This window comes from Micromys minutus, assembly GCF_963924665.1.
Source record: "Micromys minutus genome assembly, chromosome: 3".
Classification (NCBI taxonomy): Eukaryota; Metazoa; Chordata; class Mammalia; order Rodentia; family Muridae; genus Micromys; species Micromys minutus.
Window position 1 is genome coordinate 20953554 of NC_137972.1, and position 25198 is coordinate 20978751.

General features: G+C 39.4%; 1 protein-coding gene across 2 annotated transcripts in view; it reads right to left on the reverse strand.

Annotated features, from left to right (window-relative positions):
• The window catches only part of ANO2 (anoctamin 2), a gene marked incomplete at both ends in the record, with an annotated part of 305878 nt that overhangs the window by 158821 nt on the left and 121859 nt on the right, over positions 1-25198 (reverse strand). The gene's annotated exons all lie outside the window — the stretch shown is intronic.

The window sequence follows — 25198 nt, forward strand, 5'->3', positions numbered from 1 at the left end:
CTAATGTATACAAACAAACATACACATATTTAAACAATGACTAAAAGAAATTCAATAAAATGTCTAAAGATTTCTTTGAGTGGGTGGTTTTTATTTCTTTATTTTTCAGACCACTTGATTTAGTGAGACTGATATACAAAAGTTATAACTATCTAACTTATCTAATAAGGCAGACCATGACACATTCCTTGCTTCTAAATATGCTCCTTATGATCCGTTCTTAAATATATTTTGCTCTTGCGTTCAGAATGCTTAGCATAAAAGAGCTACCCTCTTAGCAAAACTCTGTTTATACTCCATAGTGTTGTTATATAATGGGACTCTAGAGCAATGGTTCTCAACATTTCTAATTTTACTGTGACCCTTTAATATAGTTCCTCATGTTGTGGTAACCCTCAACCATAAAATTACCTTTGTTGCTACTTCCTAACTGTAATTTTGCTACTGTTTTGAAATATAATGTAAATATCTGATATGCAAATATTCTTAGGCCACCCATGTGAAAAGGACATTTGACCCTCTTCCTAAAGGGATCGTGACCCACAGGTTGAGAACCACTATTGTAGAGCTTATACCTACACACTATGTAAATAAAGCTTCATACCCTTTGATTAACATCTTCTGTTTTCCCCCTCAATATAAGTCTGGTGCTACATGTCCTGTAATAGTAACCCTCTCAGTGTTTGCACTACTGAGCCTGGCTTATTTAACTTAGCGTAGTGTCCTCCAGGTCTAGTCATAGTATCACAAATGGCAGAACTTCCTACTTTTATCATGTGCCACACTTTATCTGTGCATCTGTAGATGGATACTTGGATTGTTTCTATTTGTGGCAACAGTGGATCATTGAGCTGTAAACAAGGGTGTGAGTATCTCTATTTAAGATCTTGATCTCAAATTCTTGAAATATATATCCAAAAGTGGGATTAGTGCATCAAATGATAACTCAGTTTTTAGAGAAATATCCATATTGTTTCAACAATGGCTTCTGCAGCGTGCTTCCCACCACCAGGTATCTCTACCTATTCATCTATCTTACCATATCTCCTTTTGCCTTTGCATTATATGGTTCTGATGACTAATGATAAAAAATTTATTTTTATTGACTATTTTCATGTTTTCTTTGGTAAAGTGGCTATTTAATTTTTTTCAATGTTTAAGTGGCTTTTTAACGTCCTAAGTTCTCTTTCTTTCTTTCTCTCTCATTCCATGCTAAAGTGGGTTTTTAATTTTCTAAGTTTTTTCTCCCTTCCTCCCTTTCCCCCTGATTGAGTTACAAGATTTTCTTGAATATGGGGATCCTTTACCAGAACTTTGGTTCATAAATAATTTCTCATTTAAAAAAATACAAAGCAGGAAACAGAGATTTACTCAAGTAGTCACAATGGGAAGAAAAACAAAGAGATCCAGAAAAACCCATATGCTCATCTCTGGGGTCCTGAAATGAGTCAGACTGAGAACACATTGTAGGCTGATAGAATTCTATCTGTCTAGTTTTGTTTTTATTGCCTAAGTACCATATCTGGGAGAGTTCCCTCACATATTCCTTCAATAGTTCCAGTGTGTCAGGTTTTACATGTAGATCTTTAACACATTTGAGTTGTTTTTGTACAATGCACAAATTAAATACCTAAGAATAAAAGTAACCAAGGAATAAAAGGCACACAGAAAACTATAAAACTTTGACTAGAGAAATCAAAGAGGACATACAAATAAATGGAAGTAGATAGCTTGAGCTCATGGATGGTAGGGATTCATAACATTAAAATGTCCATACTAGCTCTGTTAATACATGTTATTGGAGGAACTTTTTAAACATGTGCAAAATGATAATCATAGTTTTGTATTCTCTTTTGTTCTGGAATTGGACAATTTCAAATGTTTCATATTTAAGTGCACTAATTCTTTCTCATGCTTAATTGTGTTGGCTCTGTGTTGTAATTTTCTTGTGAGTTCATTATTTTCACTTGTGAACTCTCTGTTGGATTTTTTAGTTCCATCATTTTATTCTTCTATTCCAGAATTTCACTTTTATCCTTTTTTGTGATTTTTATGTTTGATTTAGATTTTTTCATACATTTTGCACCTTTGTTCACTTCTAATTTAAGAGCTCCACACATGCTCTCATCTAGCTTGCTAAGACTCTTAAAATTATTATTCTTAATTATCTGCTGAGCAGATTGTGTATCTCAGTTTCTTTAGGCCTAGTTTCTGAAGCTTTGTCTGGTCCCTTAATTGAGTGTCATATTTACTTCTTCTTATATCCCTGACTTGGCTTTCTCTGTGTTTGAAAAATGGTCACTTTTAGTTCTTGCTGGTTAGTTTCATCTGATGAAGATCTTCATCAGTCGTGTGGGTAGAACGCAGATGGATCAGCTGACAGAGTCTGTAGGCAAGATAGCTAAGAATGTGCTAACATACTTGAGCCAAGTCATAAAGGTGGATCTGTTAGCATGGCCCGTGGATGTAACCACTGCAAGAGAATAACAGGTATACTCCGGAGGTAAGAGAGTTAGGAATATATTGGTATACTTAAGGCAAGGTTAAATAGAGGGGTCTGCCACCATGATATGTGGATGCAACCAATCTATGGATACAAGAGTCTATGGTCAGAAGGGCCTGCTTCCAGTGTTCAGGACTAAAACAGATTGTTAGTTTCTAAATACAGGGGTTGCTATGGAGCATAAAGATGGGACCATCTTTGGGTTCCATGGCCAAGTGAGGGTACTTATAGGTCTGCTAGAGGGTTAGAAGAGTTTCTACGAAGTTATCCAGTGTTTGTAAAAGGTCATGACAGCAGAGGCACAAATAGGGCTCCTTTTGGGTCTGAATACAAGCTGAGCTACTTCTACATCAGTGCATATAAAGGTTGAGGTATCATGTTTATATCATTAATAATCAAGGCTGCTTCTAGTTCCACAGCTGGACATATTTCTAGCAGGGACATGGGCAGACAGTTCTGTTACTGCAGGGCATAAGCCAACTTTTCAATGAAACCAAGTGTTGTAAACTCTTGTGTAAATCTGAGAGCACTGATAAATGAATATTTTTACCTGTAGGTCGTTATTAAATCTGTTGCTTCTCTGGGAGGGCTTCCATTATAGCAATGATAAATGCACTTTACTTATCTACCAAATGATAAATTATTTTGTTTATGTCTCTATTTTAATTTTTGGCTTTGTTCGTTAATTGTTTTTATAATAACAAGTGATTTCTTTTAAAGAGAAAATTACTACCTATATCTTTTTTGTCTTCACTTTAAACTCAGTCAACTGTCACATTAAGGCAATCTCATTAGAATGAATGAATATTAATTGTGAACCTATAAGAGAAACCTTTCTACCAAAAAGAAAGAAAAATCAACAAATTGCATTTCTCTTAAGCCTATGGCACTTTGATGCCTATTCTGCCTTCACTTTGATGGAAAGCCTAAAAGACAAGGAGTGTGCTAAGTAGAATTATAAACCCTCTTTCAGAAGTTGGTTTGCACTTAATATTTATACAATTGCATGAGAACATAGTTTCCACTGTCACCTGAGCAAAGATAATCTATGCAATAGTAACTTTCGTTATGGCCATAATAAATCTAAAGTTTCAAAGGCAGAAAACAAGAAAAAATTAATTTTTAAAAGTGACAATACATCACGGAAAGCTTGGACCCATGTACAAACAACCTAAAAAGCGTGTTCTTCCCTTGTTTATGCTTCAAGTTCTTAGATAACTGATATACCCTAAATTCCCACCCTCAGTGTTATACTGGGACCCAGAAGTTAAGCCAAATAGACCTTTCCCTTTCCTAAATCGATTTTAATCTGTGTCTTATCAGAACAGAGATAAAGAACACAGAACATGCTAGTGTAGTGACATACTGCGGAAGGTCCCTGAAGCTCACAGTGTCCTAAAAGCAAACCCACCTCCTCTTCTCAGTAGATTGGCTCAGTCCCATCACTAATGGCCTGGCAAAAGAACAGCTCTGTGAGTGGAAACACTGCAGATCTCATGTCTCATTCCTCTCATATGGAATGCCTGGCCTTCTGAAAAATTGATGAGGTACACAAACCCTAAACTCTCATTGTTAAAAAACAAGCTAATTAATGATATCAAAGTTGATCTGTATGTTATAATGAGGAGATCATCACTTCAGGATAATTATTAAAAAATATACTAAAGAAGAGTTGGCCAGAAAATAAAAACCAAACATAAAGAAAAATAAAAGAAATCTATCTAACAATCAAAAGCTGTTGCACAAAGCCAGTTAGAGGGCTCAGTGGGTAAGCATGCTTGTCACCAATTCTGATAACTTGAGTTGGTTACCTAGAAACCACATGGTAAGAGAGAATAAATTCCTGAAAATTGCCCTTTGAGCTCCATGTGGGTGTGTCCATGCATCCATCTACCCCAAACAAATATACAAACAGATAAGTAAGTAAACAAATAACTTTAAAATCATATAGTAATATAAAGGGGCCTATCATACATGTAAATAAAATCTCAGAAGGAATGACAATAGATTAGATATTTGAATGGATAATTTAGCACAGCTAAGAATTTTCAAAAGTCATGAAAGACAATAAAACACAAGTCAGAGGCATAGAATTCCAAGCTGAGTGAGCAGGCGAGCAACCAGCAGCCACCTACCTAGACACTTCACAGTGCAACTGATGACAGCCAAGATAGAAAGAAAATTCTTTAAACATGCTGGGTGAACGGGCACATTAAACACAGAGGGGAAGTCTTAGATGGGACTGCGGCCAGTTTCTCAGCAGAAACTGTGAAAGCTAAAGAGAGTGACAGCTTCAGAGTATGTAAAGAAAAAAAAGTCTGTTAACCTAGAATACTACACATAAAGAAAATGTCTTTCAAAAATGAAGGCAAAAACCCAAATATGGCAGCAATCAAAAGCTTAATTCACTGCCAACAAAGCTGCCCTAAAAAAAAAAAAAAATGTTGAAGGAGTTCTTTGGGCAAAATGAGTATAATCCAAGCAGAAATATGGATCTACACAAGATAGAAAGTACTAGAAATGGTAATGATAAATAAAAATCATTCTTATTTTTAATCTACATGAACTATAATTCACTTTCTGAAGCATGCTTTTTCAATGTGTGTAGCACCATCCCTGAGAGGAGCAGCTAATGTTGGATTTCTGGAGTTTAGGATACTGATGGCTACTACAATCATTTAACCCAAAGGCAGGGGTATCACATAAACAGATATATAGTTTACCTATAGTATTAAGAGATCATGGGACAAGAAAAGACTGGAGTATGAAAATGGTACTAGAGGGACAAGATTTGGAACTCAGGTTAAAGCAAAAATAGTGAACATGAATTATGGGATTTACAGCCTGTGCATAAGTAAACTATATGACATCAAAGGGGGATGATTAAAAGAAGGGAACTGAAGAATACTCTTTAAGCTGCATTGAGTGAAGGGTGTGGTGATGCATATTTGAAAGGAGAGTATAATAAATTAAAGATGGTAAACCGAGAAGAGTCACTAATACATGCCAATGTTAGAGTGAACTAATGGACTGTGTCTTAGTCAGGGTTTCTATTCCTGCACAAAACATCCTGACCAAGAAGCAAGTTGAGGAGGAAAGGGTTTATACAGCTTACACTTCCACATCGCTGTTCATCACCAAAGGAAGTCAGGACTGGAACTCACACAGGGTAGGAACCTAGAGGCAGGAGCTGATGCAGAAGCTATGGAGGGGTGCTACTTATTAAATTGCTTCTCCTAGTTTTCTCAACTTGCTTTCTTATAGAAACCAGGACTACCAGCCCAGGGATGGCACTACCCACTATGGGCCCTTCCACTGTTGATCACTAATTGAGAAAATGCCTTACAGCTGGATCTCATGCCTTCATGAGATCCAGCTGTAAGGGAGGATCCTTTCTCTGAGATAACTCCAGCTTGTGTCAAGTTGACACACAAAACCTTCCAGTACAGACCACCATTGGAGAAGAGGTGGAATAATAAAACAAAACAAACTCAAAATTGAAAAGATATAGGAACAAAGAAAAAGTAATGAAATGATACATTTACAATATAAATATATTAAGGATTATATTAAGTGTGAATGGTTTAAATAACTCAAAACGCTACGCTGAGATTTGAAGTTAGGAAAGAAAGTAAAACTCGGCCATATATTTTTATAAGAAATATAATCTAAATAGAAAGGCATATTGAGACATAAAAAAGATCATAAGTATGAATATATTATGCAAAAACCAATCTTAAAAAGCTAAGACAAAGCAGGCTTCAAAACAAAGACTATTATCAGGACATAGGAGAAGCCTACATAATGATCACTTCGCTAAAATCAAATAAACCTAAATGTGTGCATACATTTCCAAAATACATGCAGTAAAAATAGATAAAAACTAAAGGATAATAAGCAAGTTTTCAAATAGAAATTACCACTATTCTTCAACTTACAATGAAGCCACACCCGAATATGCATGCCGCAAAACATTCTTAGCTTAAAATACATTCAATTATACAGTCTGATGGGTATCATCATCTTATCAGTATGTTTCACTGTGGGATGTAATTGTTTGTCCTCACGAATGCCTGGCTGATGGAAGTTACACTTGCTGCTACTGCCTCCTACCTGGCAAAATATGATAGCATAACTCTATATAGCATTAGTTAGGACAAGTCCACAGTATCTGTTGAATTCATGTTCTTTTCACAGCATCATGAGCTCAAAACACCACCAAACCACTGCAAGTGAGAGGCCACGTGGCGTGACACCCACATCGTTGTTTTAGTAACTGAGAAGACAAGTAGTCGTAAAGTCAGGAAGATGTTAAAGCCAGCCTAAGCCAAGCCAGACTAATTTACATTTATAGAATTTTCTACCAAATAACAATGATATTTATCCTTTCAATACTCAGTCATGAAGACAGACCAACTTCTGAGCCATAAAATGAACTTAGCCAATGGGAATGCTTGAAATAATAAATACCTTGTTCTATGACCACAACTAAATTAAACTAAAAACTGACAGAAAAGTGATATCTATGGAAAATCCCCAAAGAGTTGGAACTTAAACAATACCCTTCTAAACAATCCACGGATCAAAGAAGACATCACAAAGACAACAGGAACACATTTCAACTGAGCGAAAGAAAAACACAACACACTAAACTTTGCATGGTGCCATTGGAGCCATGCTTAGAGGGAAAGCTAAGGCATTAGACACTTGAATTAAAAATACAGTGTTTTGAGTTAGTAATCTGAGCCGCTTCTTCAACTAGAAAAGCAAGCAAGCAAAAGGGAGTGGACACAGATGCATAAATCAATAACTGTGTTACCGACCAATTCAATTTATTTTTTTTTTAATTGTGGAAGCAAATAGATAGATGTGCAACAACTGTATCTTGCCTGTGATGTATCTGCTCGCACCTTTGGGGACACAACAGAGCCCAGAACACAGTGTTTTCTGAACCTTAGGAAAGTTAACATTAGGGTACAGCAAAAGTTAGAATCACATGCGCATAACAGCCCGGGTTGACTGAGTATGAACTTCACCCCTCAAAGATTATGGTTTAAATGCATGGTTCCCAGTTGGTGGTGCAACGTAGGGATGAAGCCTAGTTGAAAGAAGTGGGTCAATAGGGGAGGGTCCTGAGGGTTATTTTATTCCTAACCATGAACCAATTTTCTCTTTGCTTTCTGAAGAGCCATGAAGAGCATAGTTCTCCTCCATGTGTTCCTGCCACTATGGTAATCTGCCCGTACGCAGCACCACTAAAACATGAACAGAGCCCCCCTGAAACTGTGAGTTACAATAAACTCTTGCTCTCTAAAGTTTTTTTTTTTTTTTTTGTTCCATCAGATATTTTATTTGGTCTAACTCTCAGTCAACTCAAAAGGAAAGGTCAGAGTGTCATCTTTTCTCTCAATGGTGGCCCCATTACCTGATTCGTGTGACAAGAACTGCTGCTGTGGAGAGAAGAGGGTGGGAAGCCTCCCTCTCAACAGAGACTGTGGTGTGAGACTCTTGCTGTCTGGACCATACAGTTCCAAGCCTGTCTCATCTCTACGACTCATAGACAGTGGTTCCAAATCTTGTCTGTTAGGAATCGGGTTACAGTAAACATCCATGTGCAGGTGTTGATGTTATATTCTCACAGGTTCCTTTGAGTATATATCCCAAAGTGGTATAGTTGGGTCATATGTCCTATTTTTTAGATCTTGAAGAGCCTTTATAATCCTGGGTCTCAGCCCAGGGTAAATGGCCTCTCTGCTTCTCTCCTCTTCCTGTGATGTAATTTTATATAGAGCTGAGAGAACTCTTTCACAATTCCATCAGGTGTGACACTCCTCTTCCTGAGCTAATTTTCCTACTTCTTCCCACATAAAAAAATAAAACACCCAAAATTATTTTTCTTACCTATAAGGTCTCATTTGATCTGGAACCCATCTTTGGCTATGCTCCTAACAAATGGGGCTCCATACTTTTCATTAAACATACTACATCTGTTCCCACCTTGGGGTCCAAGCCATGGCTGTGATCTGCTCATTTTGTCACCTCCTCTGGCTAACCCAAACCATTTCGGATGGCCCTGTGCACTCATCCCACCTCAATGGCACTAAGATCACTCCGAATGTAGCTCAGTACCCTACACTCTTTTCTCTGTTTCTGTTTCACTCCATCTCCGCAGTTAAGATGGAAGCCCATGAAAGTGTAGACTTCCCATCCTTTAGTGCCAAGAACATTGCAGACACCTCACAGAAGCAAAGTGTTTGTTTGAAAAATGCCCAGTTTGTCACACAGAGAGGGGGTAAGACAGATATGGGGTGCATGTGAAAGTTATCAGAATGAACTGTACTCTGGATGAACCCTTGAGGGCATCTTACAGCATGTGTAAGGCAGCTAACAAAAGAAGAACCCAGGGCCCAACTCACAGCCAGCTGACTTCAACCTGTCCTCTACTCATGACATGAGTCTTCTAGGTGACAGAGTAGATGAGAAGGTACCCTTAAGCCTCCATTAAACACCATTACCCTCTATTTTCCATTTAAATAAAGGGCTGGAATGAAAACTAAGGATTGTCTAAAATGAATTTCTCTATCCAACAGTTTATAAAGTCCTTTGATTTCCAAAAGGGGGGGGGGGCTATATCACAAAGACAGTAATGGTATCAGTTCCAATTTCTATTTGCAAAAAGTCAATAAATACAGCAGGTCTTTGAGTGTTTTCTGTTTATGAGTGAACAGCATGAGCTTCCAAGTGCATGTCAAGTGGTGATTAGAGACACATGCTCATGCCCAGCCTGTGATCACTGTTCGCCTGTTGGTTTTGGACATTTTACAGTGTTTCTATTCTCATTCTTAAATATTGCTTACTTCGTACCCACAGGAAAAACTCTTTAAAGAAAGGTGGAAACATAAGGAACAGTGATGTGAGATACAGCATTGATGTACAGAGCTCGGAGATAGTAAGAACAAAATCCACCAATCGGCCTGCATGAGGGATTTACAAAGATGCATATGTGCTGCTACTGTTTAGATCTGCAACATTTCCTCATGGTCCAGGCACTGAAATCTTCACCCCCAACCCATAGTAGTACTGGAGGGTTTTCAGAGCTGAGGCCTAGAGGATGGTCTTTGGGACACTGGGGGTCGTGTACCTTTAAATGAGATTGCAGGACTTCAGTCTCCTTACTTCCTCATTGTAAGCTGATTACCATTGGGTTTGCTTATTATAATAGAAAATAAATACTTGAATGTGACTTAACAAAATGATCATACTATATAGAAAGACATCTCTATTCTGAAACACAATGTTTAAAATGAAAGGAGATATTACAACTCTTGGACACATTTGGCTGATCAGTTATTGGGAGCTAAACATTGACTCAAAATTCACCAGAAACCATACCATGAAGTCCTTGCAATAGTCATCTCAACCTTTCCCTTTTGTGCATCATCTGGAGAATGAAAGGTAGCTACTTAGATAAATCAGCTAGGTGTCTAACTCAAAAGGCAAACAGCAAATCTCAGTTTGTAAAGGTGGGGCATTTGAGCAGATTGACAGTGGTAGACATGGATTTCCTCCCAGGGAAGAGACCTCAAAACCTATCCTAAAGCAGTTGGTTATTTCACCATTGTCATGCCACTGTTGTACCAGTGACTGTCAGGACAGTATCACAGCACTGAGGTTCTAGCACTGAGTAAGACCACTGACATTTTCTCTTCCCGATAAGCTTGAGTAGCATTTTCTGGCAGATTGAGAGCTAGCCAGTCAGGTGAGAGAATGGCTCTCTATAAGCTTGAGATTGATTTCCCTATATTCTGAAGCTAATATGTATAATGCCTTCATCAATAGTTTTTGTTACATAATTATAGAGGTAACCTACTGCTGTTATTCTGCTAAATGATCTTTTCAAGCAGCCCACTAAATATTTATGCTTATACTCATAGATCTAGGCAATTCTCAACCCAGGATAGAGAAGTTTCTTTTTGCAGTGGGTAGTAATCGATGCCAAGAAGTCAATGCCAAGACTCATAATTGATAAAAGTATTAAGAATCAATTACTCTTGAGTACATATGCCTAATAGGACATTGTTATCAATTCTTTGCCTACACCAAAGTTCATAGAAAATCATTAAAGAAGAGGCAGAAAGAATGAAAGATTCTGAGATGGGGAGGACTTCTGTAAACTACCGTCTCCTGGACACACCACAACCATTGCACTCATGAGCTCATTGTAACTGTGGTAACCTACACAAGACCTACACAAGATCAAGTCATTCAAAGATCCTGTAGGGATGAGGGAGGATCCATAAGACCCTGCCCACAACTGAGGAGCTATTTGGAGTTAACAGTTGCTTGGAGAAGGAGAATCATTCTTCACTGGGGTGTGGCTACTGGTAAGTTGGTCATACGCCAATGGATGGCAGGCACCACACCCACTCACATATGTTCAGTGCTAGTTGGGCTTTGGTTTTTGGTTTTTTTTTTTTTTTTTTTTTTTTTTTTTTTTTTTAAGAAGAGCATATTTCATTGGAATGAAAATATGTCATTGGTATCTGGGTGAGTTAGGAAGAAAAAATGGGGGCAGATATGAAAATATTCATTAGATACGAAATTATCAAAACTAAGTTAAAGATAAAGCAAAATAAAATAAATGAACGATTTTATTATTTGAAAAGTGGGGCAGTTTGTCTGCTTTCATGTTGAAATAAGATAGTAAATTTCAATCTTTGTTTTACAGACATCGTTCTCCAAATGAAAGATGACATACTCTGGTATTTAAAAATATATTTGTTAGAATATCTTGGGTTTTTTCTTATATAATTTAATGTGAGAACATAAACATAATGTGCCACATTTGCTTAAGAAGGATACATTTGTCTTTATGAAGTGAGTTTTATAATAAGATTGCCAGCAAATTTTATCCTGTAATATCCAGATATATAACATTTTTACTTAGAGTCATAGCTTCTTGATATTCACACAACGTCAGAGGAGTCGGCTTCGCTTTGGAAATGAAGTCCACGGGAATCCAGGGGACCCTTCTCCATATGTCATAGAGCCTCGAGTTCACAAGGTGTATCAAGTAGCTCTCAGGGCTCTTTGACCTTTAGCTTGGCCAAGGATCTTCAGCAAGAATAACTGAGGATTTGATCTTTTTCTAGTTCTCTAGCTGAAAAGGAGACCGCATAACAGCTCCAACTGGTGGTCATTGTAATCACCTTAGCATAGCTTCCCCTGGATTCTGAATGCCTCTATCTTCCTGCCCCTGGAGAATCAGGAGAGCTAACCATCCTCTCCTTTGCTGCTCTCTAGAGCACACTTTCTATCCCCTGTTGGTTACCACTGTCCTCAACTATCCTAATGGTTATGTCAGGACCTCAATACCACATAGTTCAAATATCAAACATGAAATGTTATAAGTGGAATTGGAAGTTAGATCTCCTATAATTCTGTTCTTTTATAGAATAAAGGACAGGAGCTAAGGAATATTACAAGAGTTGTCAAAAATTGCCACCAACAAGGCAATGCCACAGAAACCTAATCTTGAGATATGCGTGTGTGTGTGTGTGTGTGTGTGTGTGTAATTTTAAGATAGCACTTGACACATGGTATTCACTAACACCTCCATTACAGCAACAACAGCAATGGAAGCACCAGTTTAAAAAAAAAAAAAATTGGGGGACAGATTCTAAAATTCAAAGTTCTTTAGCATCAGGATAACTTAACCTCTTTGGCAAATGGACATATCAAAGCAAAGTAAATTTCCACCCAAGACAAGGTTATTGGCCATTATAGTAGGAATAGGAAAAGGCACCAATGTTTGTTCCTTAGTGAGCACAGGAAGAATTCCTGCTGCCTTCACACCCTAGCTGAGTGCCTCACTTGGTAAACAACCTTCACAGTACTTTCACACTGGCCTGGCTCAAATTCCCCAACAAATTAGTGCCTCTGCTCAACCTTCTTGAATTGTTCAAAATACAATAGAACAGCTTATGAAAATCCTCAGGGAAAAAGTGCCCTCAAGCCGGCATGCTTTTCTGTGCTCCTTACTTTACATTTTCCCTAGGGGGAAGTGGGTCAGGTGCTACAAATCAGAAGAAAAGAAAGAATCTCAGACTTTGTCTCTACTTGATTTAAGGGATGAAAGTTAGACCAGGGACTCTTTCCTGTTGGGATACAGTGTGTGAAAGTGTGTCTTTGTATATGCAACTCTCAATGCTGTCCCAGCAGAGAGCTACATGCTGGCAAGGTTGCATGTTATTTCGATAGCCCATACCTGGGGGCCTCAAAGTTTGTAAATATATATCCTTCCTCTCTAGCTTAGAGGTGATCTAAAATTCTATCTGATCGACTGTAATAAAGACCTGATGACCAATGGGAGAGCAGGAAGTGGAGGGCTGAACTTCTGAGAGAGATGCTGGGGGAAGAATTGAGACAGAGAACTGGAGAGACAGACAGGGAGGGAACAGGATAGAGGGCAGCAGATCAGGGAAGGCGCTGAGCTAGCCCAGTGGCAGGTCATGACAAGAAAGCCAGATAGTTTAGAGGAGCTGGGAGGCTACCATAGCTGAAAGGCCAAAGCTATAAAATATTTAAAAGCCTCTGTACCGTTATTCATACCACTCAAAGGGCAGAGAAAGTACCGCTAAACTTTCCCCTTAGGAAAAGAGAAAGATTTTTCAGTGTTCTTGGGAGCGTTTGGGGGGGGGAGGGAGGGAGACCTACATTATGACAGGTAACAACATTGCCAAAAAGGAAGTTACAACTGAAGGTCAAGCACTGATGGATATAGTTGCTACATAAAGCTCCCAGGGAGGCTGGTCACAGTGTTTGCAGGCAGCACTGACGCCTCGCTGGTTCCAGTGGGAGGCTGAGTCTGAGAGAGACACTTCCTTAGGGTCATGGTGCTCTTCTCCAAGAAGCAGGCCCTGTTCTCTGTGACCTCAGCATCTCAGCTCCTTGGCTCCTCCTCCTCCGTTCATCTTCTGGAGTTGCAACTGAGCTACATCTTTCCTGTCCTGTCATGTCCACTTCTTACCTGTGTTTTTCTTTGTCCCAAATGCATACACCTCTCTTCTGCTAAGCAAGAGAAGGAAACTTTAACTGAGTACTCTTCTTATATACAAGGAGAACTAAATTTCCACCTAATTGCTAGAGAGTAGTTTACTAATGGGTCCATTACAGGAATGGAGTGATGGGTCTAAATACAGTCAAAGTACAAGATATACTCACATCATTGGAAAATATATCATCTTTTAAAGTAAAATTTTGGAAGGAAGGAAGGAAAAAAGAAAGAAAGAGGGGGAGAGTGGGGCGGGGGGATGGAAAATGTTCTGCTAAACTTCAATTTAAAACAGTCCATCTAGAAACAAATAGTCAAAGACTCCAGCCAGGTATAGTGCCACATCTCTTTAATCCCAGCACTTCGGAGGCAGAGGCAAGAGGATCTCTGAGAGTTCAAGTCCAACCTGGTCTACAAAGTAAGTTACAGACTGACCAGGGCTACATAAATTTCAAAAATAAATTAATTAAAAAATTGTTAAATCTAAACCAAATCTCAAAGAAGCTAAATCTTTTGCTGCAGGCTATGCTCCCCACTACGTTCACATCCAGCCATATTCCCCACTACGTGTACATCCTGGTTTCCATCTATTTTAAAATCTTTTGCTACCCAATCTTGTCCTATTGTTTTGCCAGTAGCCCGCTGCCTGCTCTACCACTAAAACATCACGAGTGAAGAAGATGGCGATGAAATGGATCCCATATGACAGGAACAATTTCCAAATCTCTTCTTAACCCAAAAGGTCATGTATGCTCATATGAGTCATGTTAACCATCATGGAAGACTAAAGATGAGACAGATGAGACACTTCCAAGTTGTCCAAGTTGTTTTTCCCAAATAGTAAGATACATTTTCCTATGCGTCATAAATCTTTTCTTTGGGAGTTCTTGCAGAGTAGTTTTTTCCCCATCTAATCCGCATGGTGACCACTGCATGCTGCCAAAACTGTGCCATTCCTTCCTCAGAAGAGCCACACCTACTGTAGACCTTGATGGGATGAACAGTAAATAACAGCAATAGGCGGGGGAACTGCACTGAACGCTTGAAAAGCAGCTTCAGGCGCCGTCAAAACGAAGCCCATGTTGAACACCCTGACTACAACTGAAGATGCCGACGAGAGTCCATCAAAACGTCTTTACCTTTACATCATCCCCCTTAAGACACAGGGAATATCACCAAAGCACGGGCAGAGGAGATGTGCTGCAGACAGACATCTGGACATTATATGGTCATTGACTCATAAACTCACTGTAGCTGTGGTCACCTGCACAAGACCCACACCAGACTGAGCCCATCTCATCATTGATAAGGGAGGGACTCATGAGGTCCCATATCTCCCCTGGAGATAATGGTAGTAAAGGGTTGGGGGGGGATCATTTTCTTCACTGGTGTAGCCACTGAAAAATATCCCCAGCTTTAGCAAATAATCTCCCATTCCACACATGCAATGATGAATTCAGTGGGTCACATCTAAACAAAATGACAATGGGCAGGTCCTTGTTATGAACAGTGAACTTGATTAAAGCCCATAGCACACATGTATGAAACTCAAAAAAATTTTTTTAACATTCTTTAAAAGGTGCTGGTTTCACTTGTAGTCTAGCACCTCATGGGGATCATTTGATGTACTCCAAGCTTCTCCAACATAAAGACCATTAGAACTGCGGGGAACCAAGGATCAGCTACAGCTTCACTGATGCTCCAAGAAGTGCAGATCCAACCACTTATCTTTCACCTCGTTCAAGGGTGCAGAGAAGACAGGGTTTGGGGCAGTCAACAGTGTCAAAACTCGGGTAAGAGATGAAAGTAACCCGATCCTATCCATGACAAGCAGCATAGGTTAAAGGAATTAAGGGGCCATAGTCAGGTTTGTAAGCATTGCTCCTAAGACACCTACATTCCCTTTCCACAAACAGTGATCTTATTATTTTAGGACAAATGCATTCCTGGCACATGGATTAGAATATAACTCCTCAACCCCATCTCTCTTTCCTTACATTATAAAAACATCCAGATTTTAAAATGAAAAACTAAAAAATAAAAAATAAAAAACCAGCTAAGGACCAAACTGCAGAGTATGGTTATAAGCAATCTTGCAATGTGATAGGAAAATCAATGTAGTTGGCCCACCAGTCCAAATGGCAGTAGCACCCAGCCCCATCATTACTGTTCACAGCCAGGAAAGCTAACAACAAATTAAGTGACAGCAGACATTAAGTTTGCTGGAGGAGACTGAAAAGAAATGGGTCCCAAATGTTGAATGGGGGAGGTGATGCATTATTTCCTACAGTTTCAACACAATTGTGCAAGTTGACTTCATCTTTGTCCTGGAGTTATCAAAGAGACAGTGTCCAGCTGTTCTCCATCTCTACTCAAAATGGAACGGAACAGTTTCCATTAAACTAGAAAGAAGGAAGGCAACTCAGACATCAAAAGGAATGCCCAGTTGCAACTCATTCTTTTAACAGAACAACCTAATCATGTGCCCATAAACCAATCTAGCCAGTGATATTTATAAGATGTGTATGCAAATGAGACTGGCATTGGACATCAGAGGCTAAACTAAATCATCCTCAAATATTCCAATCTCAGCAACAGCCTGGCAAAATGGCTACTGTTGACTTTATTGTATAGATTAGGATTCAGATCTAGAGACATTAAATGAGTTTCGTAAACTTAAGAAATGGTGGAAGGCACATTTAAAGTCAAGTGTATTCCTTTCCTTCTTTAAAATTCTCCTTGATTTCAGCCAAGTACTAGAGGGGATACTCGGTTCCTGCCCACAGCAATTAGCACATCATTTTATATTTAATCATGGTAGAAGGACCAAATACATGAACAAAAATAAATCAAGAACAAATGACTGGTTCTGCCTCCAATGTTCTTATCCCATATTTTGTCGATTTAAACATGTTCTTTTACCACCTCATAACATCTCCAAAATCAGAAGGCAATTACAGTAGATGCCCTGGCATGGTGTAAATGGCAAATTCTCTTTATAAAATATTACACAATCCCAAATCCGGTGCATGTCATAGTTGATCAAGTAGAAGAAACAACATCCAAAGCCCAGAGAAATCTGAAGACAATGAGATCAGTTTTCTATTTAAAGGAGGGAGGGGTGCAAATGGTTATTTTAAGCATATTTCTCAGAGAAGTCTAAATTTCTTAAAGGTGGGGACATAATGTTTTTTGTTTGGTTTGGTTTAAGTTCCCAAAATCCCAGTTTTAAATTGTTTGAGAAAGCATGGTGACATCCCATCCCACGTGAAAATATTAAACAGGCAAGGGAAACCTGACCCCAACCCTCATCCCCCAGCAGTCCTGCCCAGAGGCAGAGTTTAATTCTATGACTTTTGTTTCAACGTGAAGTTTGATTACAAATCTGGTCAGCCATAGAAAGTCAAGGGCTCACTCAGAACTTTTCTTCTTGTTCCTGTCTCTCTAGAAAAGCTTCATGTCCCCACTTCTGCTTCGTAATCATCCTTGCTTCTTTCCAACACAGGTGAACAACACTGTGGCTCGGTTAAGATCTAATCGTACAGAGGACCTAGGCTTGGTTTCTAGCATCCACATAGTGGCTCACAGACATCTGTAACTCCAGTTCCATGGGCATTAGCCTCTACAGGCACCAAGCACACATGTAGGTCACATCCACATACATACATACATGTATGCAAATATTCATGCATATAAAGTAAAAATAAATGTCTTTTTAAAAGTAAGTTAACATTTCTTGTCCATCTTCAATTTGAATCATCTAAAACTAACAGTGCTCCCTGCTGTGATCCCCACTGAAATAGGCAGGGGTTGGGGGAGATCCTGAATCCACTCATGAGAAAACTCTCTTTGGGAATATTTCATGGTTTTGAAAAATCAAAACAAAGCCTTTAAGATGAAGTTTCCCTCCTTGTCTTTCCTTCTTCAAAATGCTACCACAAGAGGAGAATAATTTGAAAACAATGAATCTGAAGATACTCAGAGTAATAGGTGAAACTGTGACACAGAGCAGGGTGTTCTCACAGACTCAGAGACTCTCCATGTAAATGACTTAGTCAATTAGAAAGGGAATCAGTGTCCTCACTGTGGAGGTTTCTTGCAGATACACCATGACCCAGTGATCCAAACAAATGTCACCATGCAGGAGATAGACTCACAGTGCTCCCTGCTGTGATCCCACTGAAATAGGCAGGGGTGGGTGGGAGATCCTGAATCCACTCATGAGAGAACATCAGATAAACCCAAACCAAAGGACTCTCTATACGGAGATCTTTTACTCTTCCCAGATGTCATTGTCACTCGAGGCAAAGAAAGGACTCCAGACTAAGAATACTATGCAACATGCCAGCTCAATGCTGTGTGATCATAAATTAAATCTTGGATTGAAAAAAGTAAACTTGAATTCAAGCCATTATTTGAGCAACTAAAATTTCAGTAATAATGCATCATAAAAATCCATACAGTATTAATATCCAAGGGTTCTTATGGACTGACATATGCCATATCAATTATATTTCTAAGTATTCCAAATAAGAAATCTGGTAAACTGAGCAGTTTATGAATCTGAACACTGATGCTAGGCAATTCATATTTCTGCAAAGCTCGAAATGTCTCTAAAGCAAAGCGAAATAAAGCAATACGAACGAAAGTTGATTTCTCTCACTTTAGACCTATCCTAACATTAAGCAATAGCACTGTTTTATTTCCACAGGACAAAACAGCTTCCGTCAGGCACATCTCAGCTCTTAGCACACTCAGGCCTTCCCATGATCTCAGCAGAGACTGTGAGCGAACAAAGTGATAGTTGGAAATAATTCTCTGGGCACAAAACAATTAGCACAGAAACCACGGGGAGAAAGTTAATAGGCATGGCATGGCTGTAGGACAATCCGGCACTTGTAAACATACCAGCCACAAAACTCAGCCAAACCCATCCTCTACCCTCAGGAACGGCAAGCCTTAAATCAAAACTACAAAGTGGGGCGTGCACTAGGCTGAGCACATTGGGAAGGAGACTGAAAACAAGGATAGAGTTGTTCCTGGAAACAATTCTGGATGGAAGAAAAGGAGCCTGGTGTCTCCGATGCTGGAATGGTTTGCACGCAGAGGCCAGCCAGCATCCCTGCCTGGATGGCTTTAAAAGAGAACACCATCTACTATCATGTTACAACACACACGATGTCCTTCCAACTGTGTCATCACGCACACTGTGAGAGTACTTACTTCACTTGAGCTATGGTCTGGGAGTGAGCAAGAAGGCCCAGGGTAAAGGCTCGGACGGAAAGTCTACATTAAGAGGCAGCTACTGAAAGTCTTCCTAACCTGAGCTATCAATCAAAACAGGGCTGGGTGTGTAGGTCAGCAGTAGAATGCTTGTCTAGCATACCTAAGGCCCTATGTTGTATCCCTGAATCCCAAAATTAAAAAAATAAAGACATAAAAGTTGGTCCAAATGTAATTAAGTAACATGCAAAATATCAGAAATGGGTTTTTAGTCGCAAAACAATGGCCCATTGACCAACATGATAAAATGTTAGGAATTATCAATATTCAAATGGACTTTCTGGACATACTCCCTCCCTTGCTTACAAGCATCAATAGAGACTCTCACCCTTTGTACTCAGGGACAATGTTTCAGGCTTGAGCACCACACGGTCCTATGCCTATCTAAACCTCTGGATTCTGATTTCCTGAAAACCAGCTATAAGTGTAACCAAGCACTATGCTCAAAATTGATGTGTTTGCCTAGAGTAAAGCTTTTAAACATGGGGATAAGGTAGAGAACATAAAAGATCGATACACTGGGATGACTTGAGCAGACTACTCTAGCCTCTTCTCCTTTCACTCTTGACGATAAGTGTTTACTTAGCAGTCGTGGCTTATTTCAAGGACCAACATTTACTGTCTGCCAAAAAGGAGTTTTGGGCCCCCTTCTAGTTTCATAGCTTATCTTCACACTCTTATGTATATATGTATATATATATATAATTTTAATGTACTAACTTTCATATCTATTTTCCTTCAAATTTCATAATTTCATTTTTTACAGCTAAACAAAATTCATTTGTTTATAGCTATCTTATTTTCCTTACCCACATATCTGTTGATATACAGGCTGGTTTTGTTTTCTTGCTACTGTCAATAGGACAACAAACATGGGGGTGAAGTGTTTCTAGGGTAAGATACAGAGTTCTTTGTGTATATTCCCAGGAGGGGCAAAATAAGGTCATATGGTGGAAATAGTTAAGATACTGGGAAAGGGGTGCTGGAAAGGGTAAATGGGTGTTGATGAAGAGGCCAGAGGATAGATCATATGACAAGAAAGTGGAAAAGGGGTAACTGAGGGTGGAGAAGAAGACAGGGGAATGGAAAAGCAAGCTGGTTTGAATTTGCCACAATTAATTAATTAATTAATTAATTAATTAATTTTTCCATAATAGAACTGGTTCTTGAGTCAGGCTCTAACAGATGAATCAGGTGTGGTTGTGCATAAATATAGGGACAACTGTTATGATGACCACAGAGAAAGCCTTTGTGAATAAGTTCTAATTCTACTGTGGTCTAAAGATATAAGCAGTTTGGTCTTGGTTCTTTAAAGCCCAGTGGACTTGTTTTACGAACCATAATGTGAACTATCTTAGCAAAAGTTCCATGTATGATGAGAATGGTGTATTTATTACAGTTTGGGTATGGTGTTGGAATGTATGGAAGTAAATTCATTCATATTTTTGTTCAAGTCTATAATACCACAACTGGTTTTATCTTATATCAGTTACAATTTCAAAAAGCTGAAATCATCAACTATAAATGAATTGTCTATTTCTCTGTCATGTAGAGTCAGTTTTGAACCATCTATTTTGATGATTTAATAACCCTGTTATTAAATACCATATATCAATCAGGGTTGGGGAGGTTGCCCAGTGTGTAAAGTACTTGTACAAGCATGATGACCTTAGTTTGGATCATGAGCAACCACATAAAAGCTGGGTGTGGTGGCCCATGTCTGTAACCCAAACACTGAGGTGGTAAAGACAGGTGGATCCTAGGGGTTTGGTGTCCTGCCAACAGGCAGATTCAGTAAGAAACCATGTCTCAAAACAGTATGGTGGCAAGATATAGACAAAGTGAGATTAAGTCAGTGCCCCCCCTACACATGATCACACACATGTACTCATACTCACACAACATCTGCCCACCCACATGTGCAAACATTTAGCACACATAGCACCCACATGTGCTATGTCAGCTTATTGAAATGAACTTTTGTTGCTATAAATAGCGTTGCTATTACTGATCATATTCTTACAATGTAACGATGTGAGATGTGAAAATAACTAAAACTTTGTTCTGATTAGTGTTCACATGTATATGTGTATTTGTCTTTTCTTTTTAACACATTTGTACGTCTATATTTATGGAATTTCTTTATCATGTAACATATAACTAGGTGCCATTTCTTTTAAATTTGATAATTTTTGCCTCTTAATTTTTATGTTCAAACCATTTATACTTAGTGTATTCGTCATTGTGGTTGAGTTTAAGCTTATTTTCTTGTATTTTGTATTTGTTTATAGCCAGTATAGGGCTAAACTTTTTCTTGTTCTGTCAAGGTTTACCTTCCTTTAGTTTAATGTTAACAAATAATTATGTGTGTGCATATACACACACGTGCATGATTTCTATGTAGTTGTGGCAGAAAGCTAGTTTTTTACCAATAGGTCCATCTTGGACTGATGGGGAAGTAGAAAATGATCTCCTGCTAGGGTTTGAACCCACTACTTTAAATAACTTTAGCATGATATGGTCATGTAAGCTATGGGATCAAATATAAGACTAAAGGAGGTATGAGGAGCTTTAGGAAAAAAGAGAGCCTGTTCCAACTAAAATCATTAATATTTAATGTTTTTTTAAATATGTTTTGAATACTTGAAAATATATCTACCAGATATTCTCTTTCCTAAGATTGCTTAGTTAGTCTGCCATTTTTAAAAGGATAGATAAAATTAGGCACCGTTGAATATGGAGGACTGACAACTCAAGATAGCAACACCATAGTTACCTATGATGTATAGCCCACAAATTCCTTATTTCATTAGAGACAAGTTCATGTTTTAGCAACAGAGAGCTCATGCTTATCTATGCTGTATTCACTGCTATCCCACCTTCATCCTTCTCACACAAACACTTAACTCTCTCTGTGTAGTATTAATGGACTTTCTATCTTCCAATAATGAATTTCGTTTGGTTAGATTTGACTCACAGTTTTGACCTTTCAGAAATGTTTGGACAATTGTTTGTATCATTTTTCAAGGTGTCTGCTTTACCCACAGTTATATCAACTAAAAATCTCCTAAATGTGCATCCCCATTCTCAGACACTCAGGGGTATTATGTAGCCACCCTAACATAGCTCCATTAAGTGTTGTGTTGGCCAATGAATAGCTGACCAATGAGCCTTTGTTCTTTGTAGTTTCTTCTCCCAGAGACTATGTGAAGCACAAACTAACAAGCTTAGCACTTACTTAGCATCATTACAAAATGCCAGGATAACAATGAACTTCCAGTCTTCCTGTGGAGCTTGTATAAACATCCTTGCTCCTTACTGCCATGGGTAAGTGGATGTTGTTGGAAATGCAGAAGACACCACTCTTGAACAAGGCTATGAATTCACCATTCTGTGTGTCTTTTACTCAGAGACCCATATCTAGCATCAATGAGCTATATGGCCTTAGGCGAATCAGTTTTCTTTTCTGAGCCTGGATTGTCTCACTTTGACTTTCCCCTCAAATGACCATCATCTTTCCCTACTCTGCCCTGCTGCCTCTCCCAGGATCTATGCCTTCTTCACAGGATCGCACTTTGCTTTGGCAGTGACATATTTTTTAAGAAATAGCTAGATGAAATTTTTTCTCTCTCTCAACTAACTCTCCTAAAGTCTACCTTACCAGCTTCTTACTTAAACTCTTCTACATGACTACAGCTAAGTAGTCAAACCTAGCTATATGATCTATCTGATTCCTATCTCACATCCCATCCTACTCAGGCACATACTTCATCCCAGGCACACTCGGCTACTTACAATCCTATGATTGCCTATGAAAATCCTCCTGCTGCCTTAATTCAAACTATTCTCCCTAGTTAGATTATCCAGGTCCTTCTTCTACACCCAACTTAAACCAATCCATTACTCAAAACTTATCTCAACCATTACACCTACCAGGAGCTCCATCTGGGCAGATACCCTTATATGGTACCTTCTGGGGTTCACAATTCATGCTCTATCAATTGTTTACAGATAATAGATCTTTTTCTCCACCCCAACAGTCTGCTTCTGGAGATCCAGAGATTTTTGCTACCTCGTGGGAAATAATGCATGTTTGTTGAATCATTGACTAGTTCAAACACCAACTGAATCAAAGAGCCAGTCGTACCACAGGCAGTTACCTGATTCCTTGCCAAAAGGGCCCAGTCAGGCAAACTGGAGCCCATAGCACAATATCCTAAATGGACTCAGGCTCTTGGATACTTCGTCAAAGCATCTGTCAGAGATGCCCCTCATGGGACTCCCCAGGTCATCAACTAGACTCTCCACCCTCTTTCTAAAACCCTTCCCAAAGAAGCTCAGATCAAATGGAAGAAAGAGTAGGAAACTGTCTCTATTTAACACTTACCAACTCACAACCAAGGAGGAGTCACACCCACAGATGTGCTGTTCCTGGGCCCTAGAACCCTTTAAGTCAGGGAAGCCTCTTGGAAAGACATCAACTGGAAAAATCTATCCTTGCCCAGACCTTCACCAGGCCTTTCCCCCCACTGAGATTGCTCATGGCTTGAAGTCTACAACTTACCACTTGTTTATATTCCTAACCCCAAATTCAAGGGCATCTGCAATTTAATTTGAGCCATCAGTAGAGGAGGTTGTTCTCTGCTGGAGTCAGAGGAGCATAAACAAACTTCCAGGCTGAACTCTGTTTGCCATTTCCTGCCCACTCTCATTCTGGTCCTGCAAATACCTCCAAGACTACCTCTAGCAGGTCCAGATGGTGGTGACTTGCCCCTAAGGCAGGGAACTATCTCTCAGAATGGATGGGGTAAGCATATGGGTTGGCAGGGTAAAGACATGGTGAGAAGAAATAATGATAAGAGTTGGGAGGGTGAGGAAGTTTAAGGAGCTTGGAAGGGGCATAGAGAGATGCAAGATCAATTCCTCAGGCCCTGGAAGATTTGGGAAGGGCTGGGACTCCTCTGACTGGTGGAGAAATGTGTTAGCCATTTTGTCAAGAGTTGTGCTCCAACTGAAAGATCATCTATATCTCAACCATGGCTTACTAAAAACGGAAAGAAACTAGACAGTTGGACAAGTGAGACCTAAGAATCACTGTGATAGAACCTGTTTTTGTCCTTCTTACCTAAGGCATCTTTGTCTACATGGAAATACCTAGACTTCATCCTGTTTATGACTGGGGACTCTGAGGATACACAGCCCACATACTAAGTGAAGGAGGCCCAGCTTGCAATACCATTTGTATTTGACGTAGTTCTGTAGAGCCACAGAACTTAGGGGATGTCTCTATCTATATATAATAAGGGAATTTATTGTAATAACTTACAGTCTGTAGTCCAACTAACCCCAACAATGGGCAGCTGTGAATGGGAAGTCCACAAGTTTAGTAGTTGCTCAGTTCCACAAGACCAGTTGTTTTTCCTGGTCTTCTATATAAGCTGGAATACTGAAGAAGTGGGTTCCAAGAGATGTGCTGGCAAGTGCAAGCAGTCCAAGAAGAGTGAGTCTTCCCTCTTCCAATGTCCGTATGTAGGCCTCCAGCAGAAGGTGTGGCTAAGATTAAAGGTATATACCACCATGCCTGGTTTTGGAACTTGCTTTGTCCCAAGTTAGTGTTGAACTCAGAGATCTGTTTGCCTCAATATCCTGGGAAATAAAGGCATGTACTACCTTACCTGGGCCTAAGCTTTTCATGGCCACTATGCCTCAAGATCTCCATGTCAAAATCCAGATCAGAAGCCTTTGTCTTCCAGCCTCAAGATCTGGATCACAGGTGAGCCCTCCATTTCTGGATTGTAGTTCATTCCAGATATAGTCAGGTTGACAACCAGGAATAGCCATCACACCATCCATCCTCATTGCTCATGGGTACTTCTGAACCACACCAGGGATCACTTTCACATTTCATAGATTGCTTACTTCAAATCATATTCAATACCCACTAACCCCCACAGATGACCATTGGTCATTGTCACTGGATATAGAAATATTAAGAGTACTTATTACTGTAAAGAATTGTATCCTTGCATAGAGACCCTTCCATTCAATCCTCTTACACTAATGCACGCACACACACATACACACAAACACACACACACCTGGATACCCAAATTTCATGGGAGCAGCAATCCCCACAGCCTGGGCCTCTCACCCTCCCCAAAGAGTCAGCTGGTCTTCATGCTAGGTCCCTGCCATACAGCTGTCACCCACCCTTGAGGCCAGCAGGCCCAAGATGCCGTGCAGACTTTTCCACTTGTCCAGAGATTCTTCAGTGCCTCTGATATACACCATGTGTCCTCACAGGAAAACATACACTCATCATCTCTACATAACGCTCCAGATGTGACCAAAACTACAGA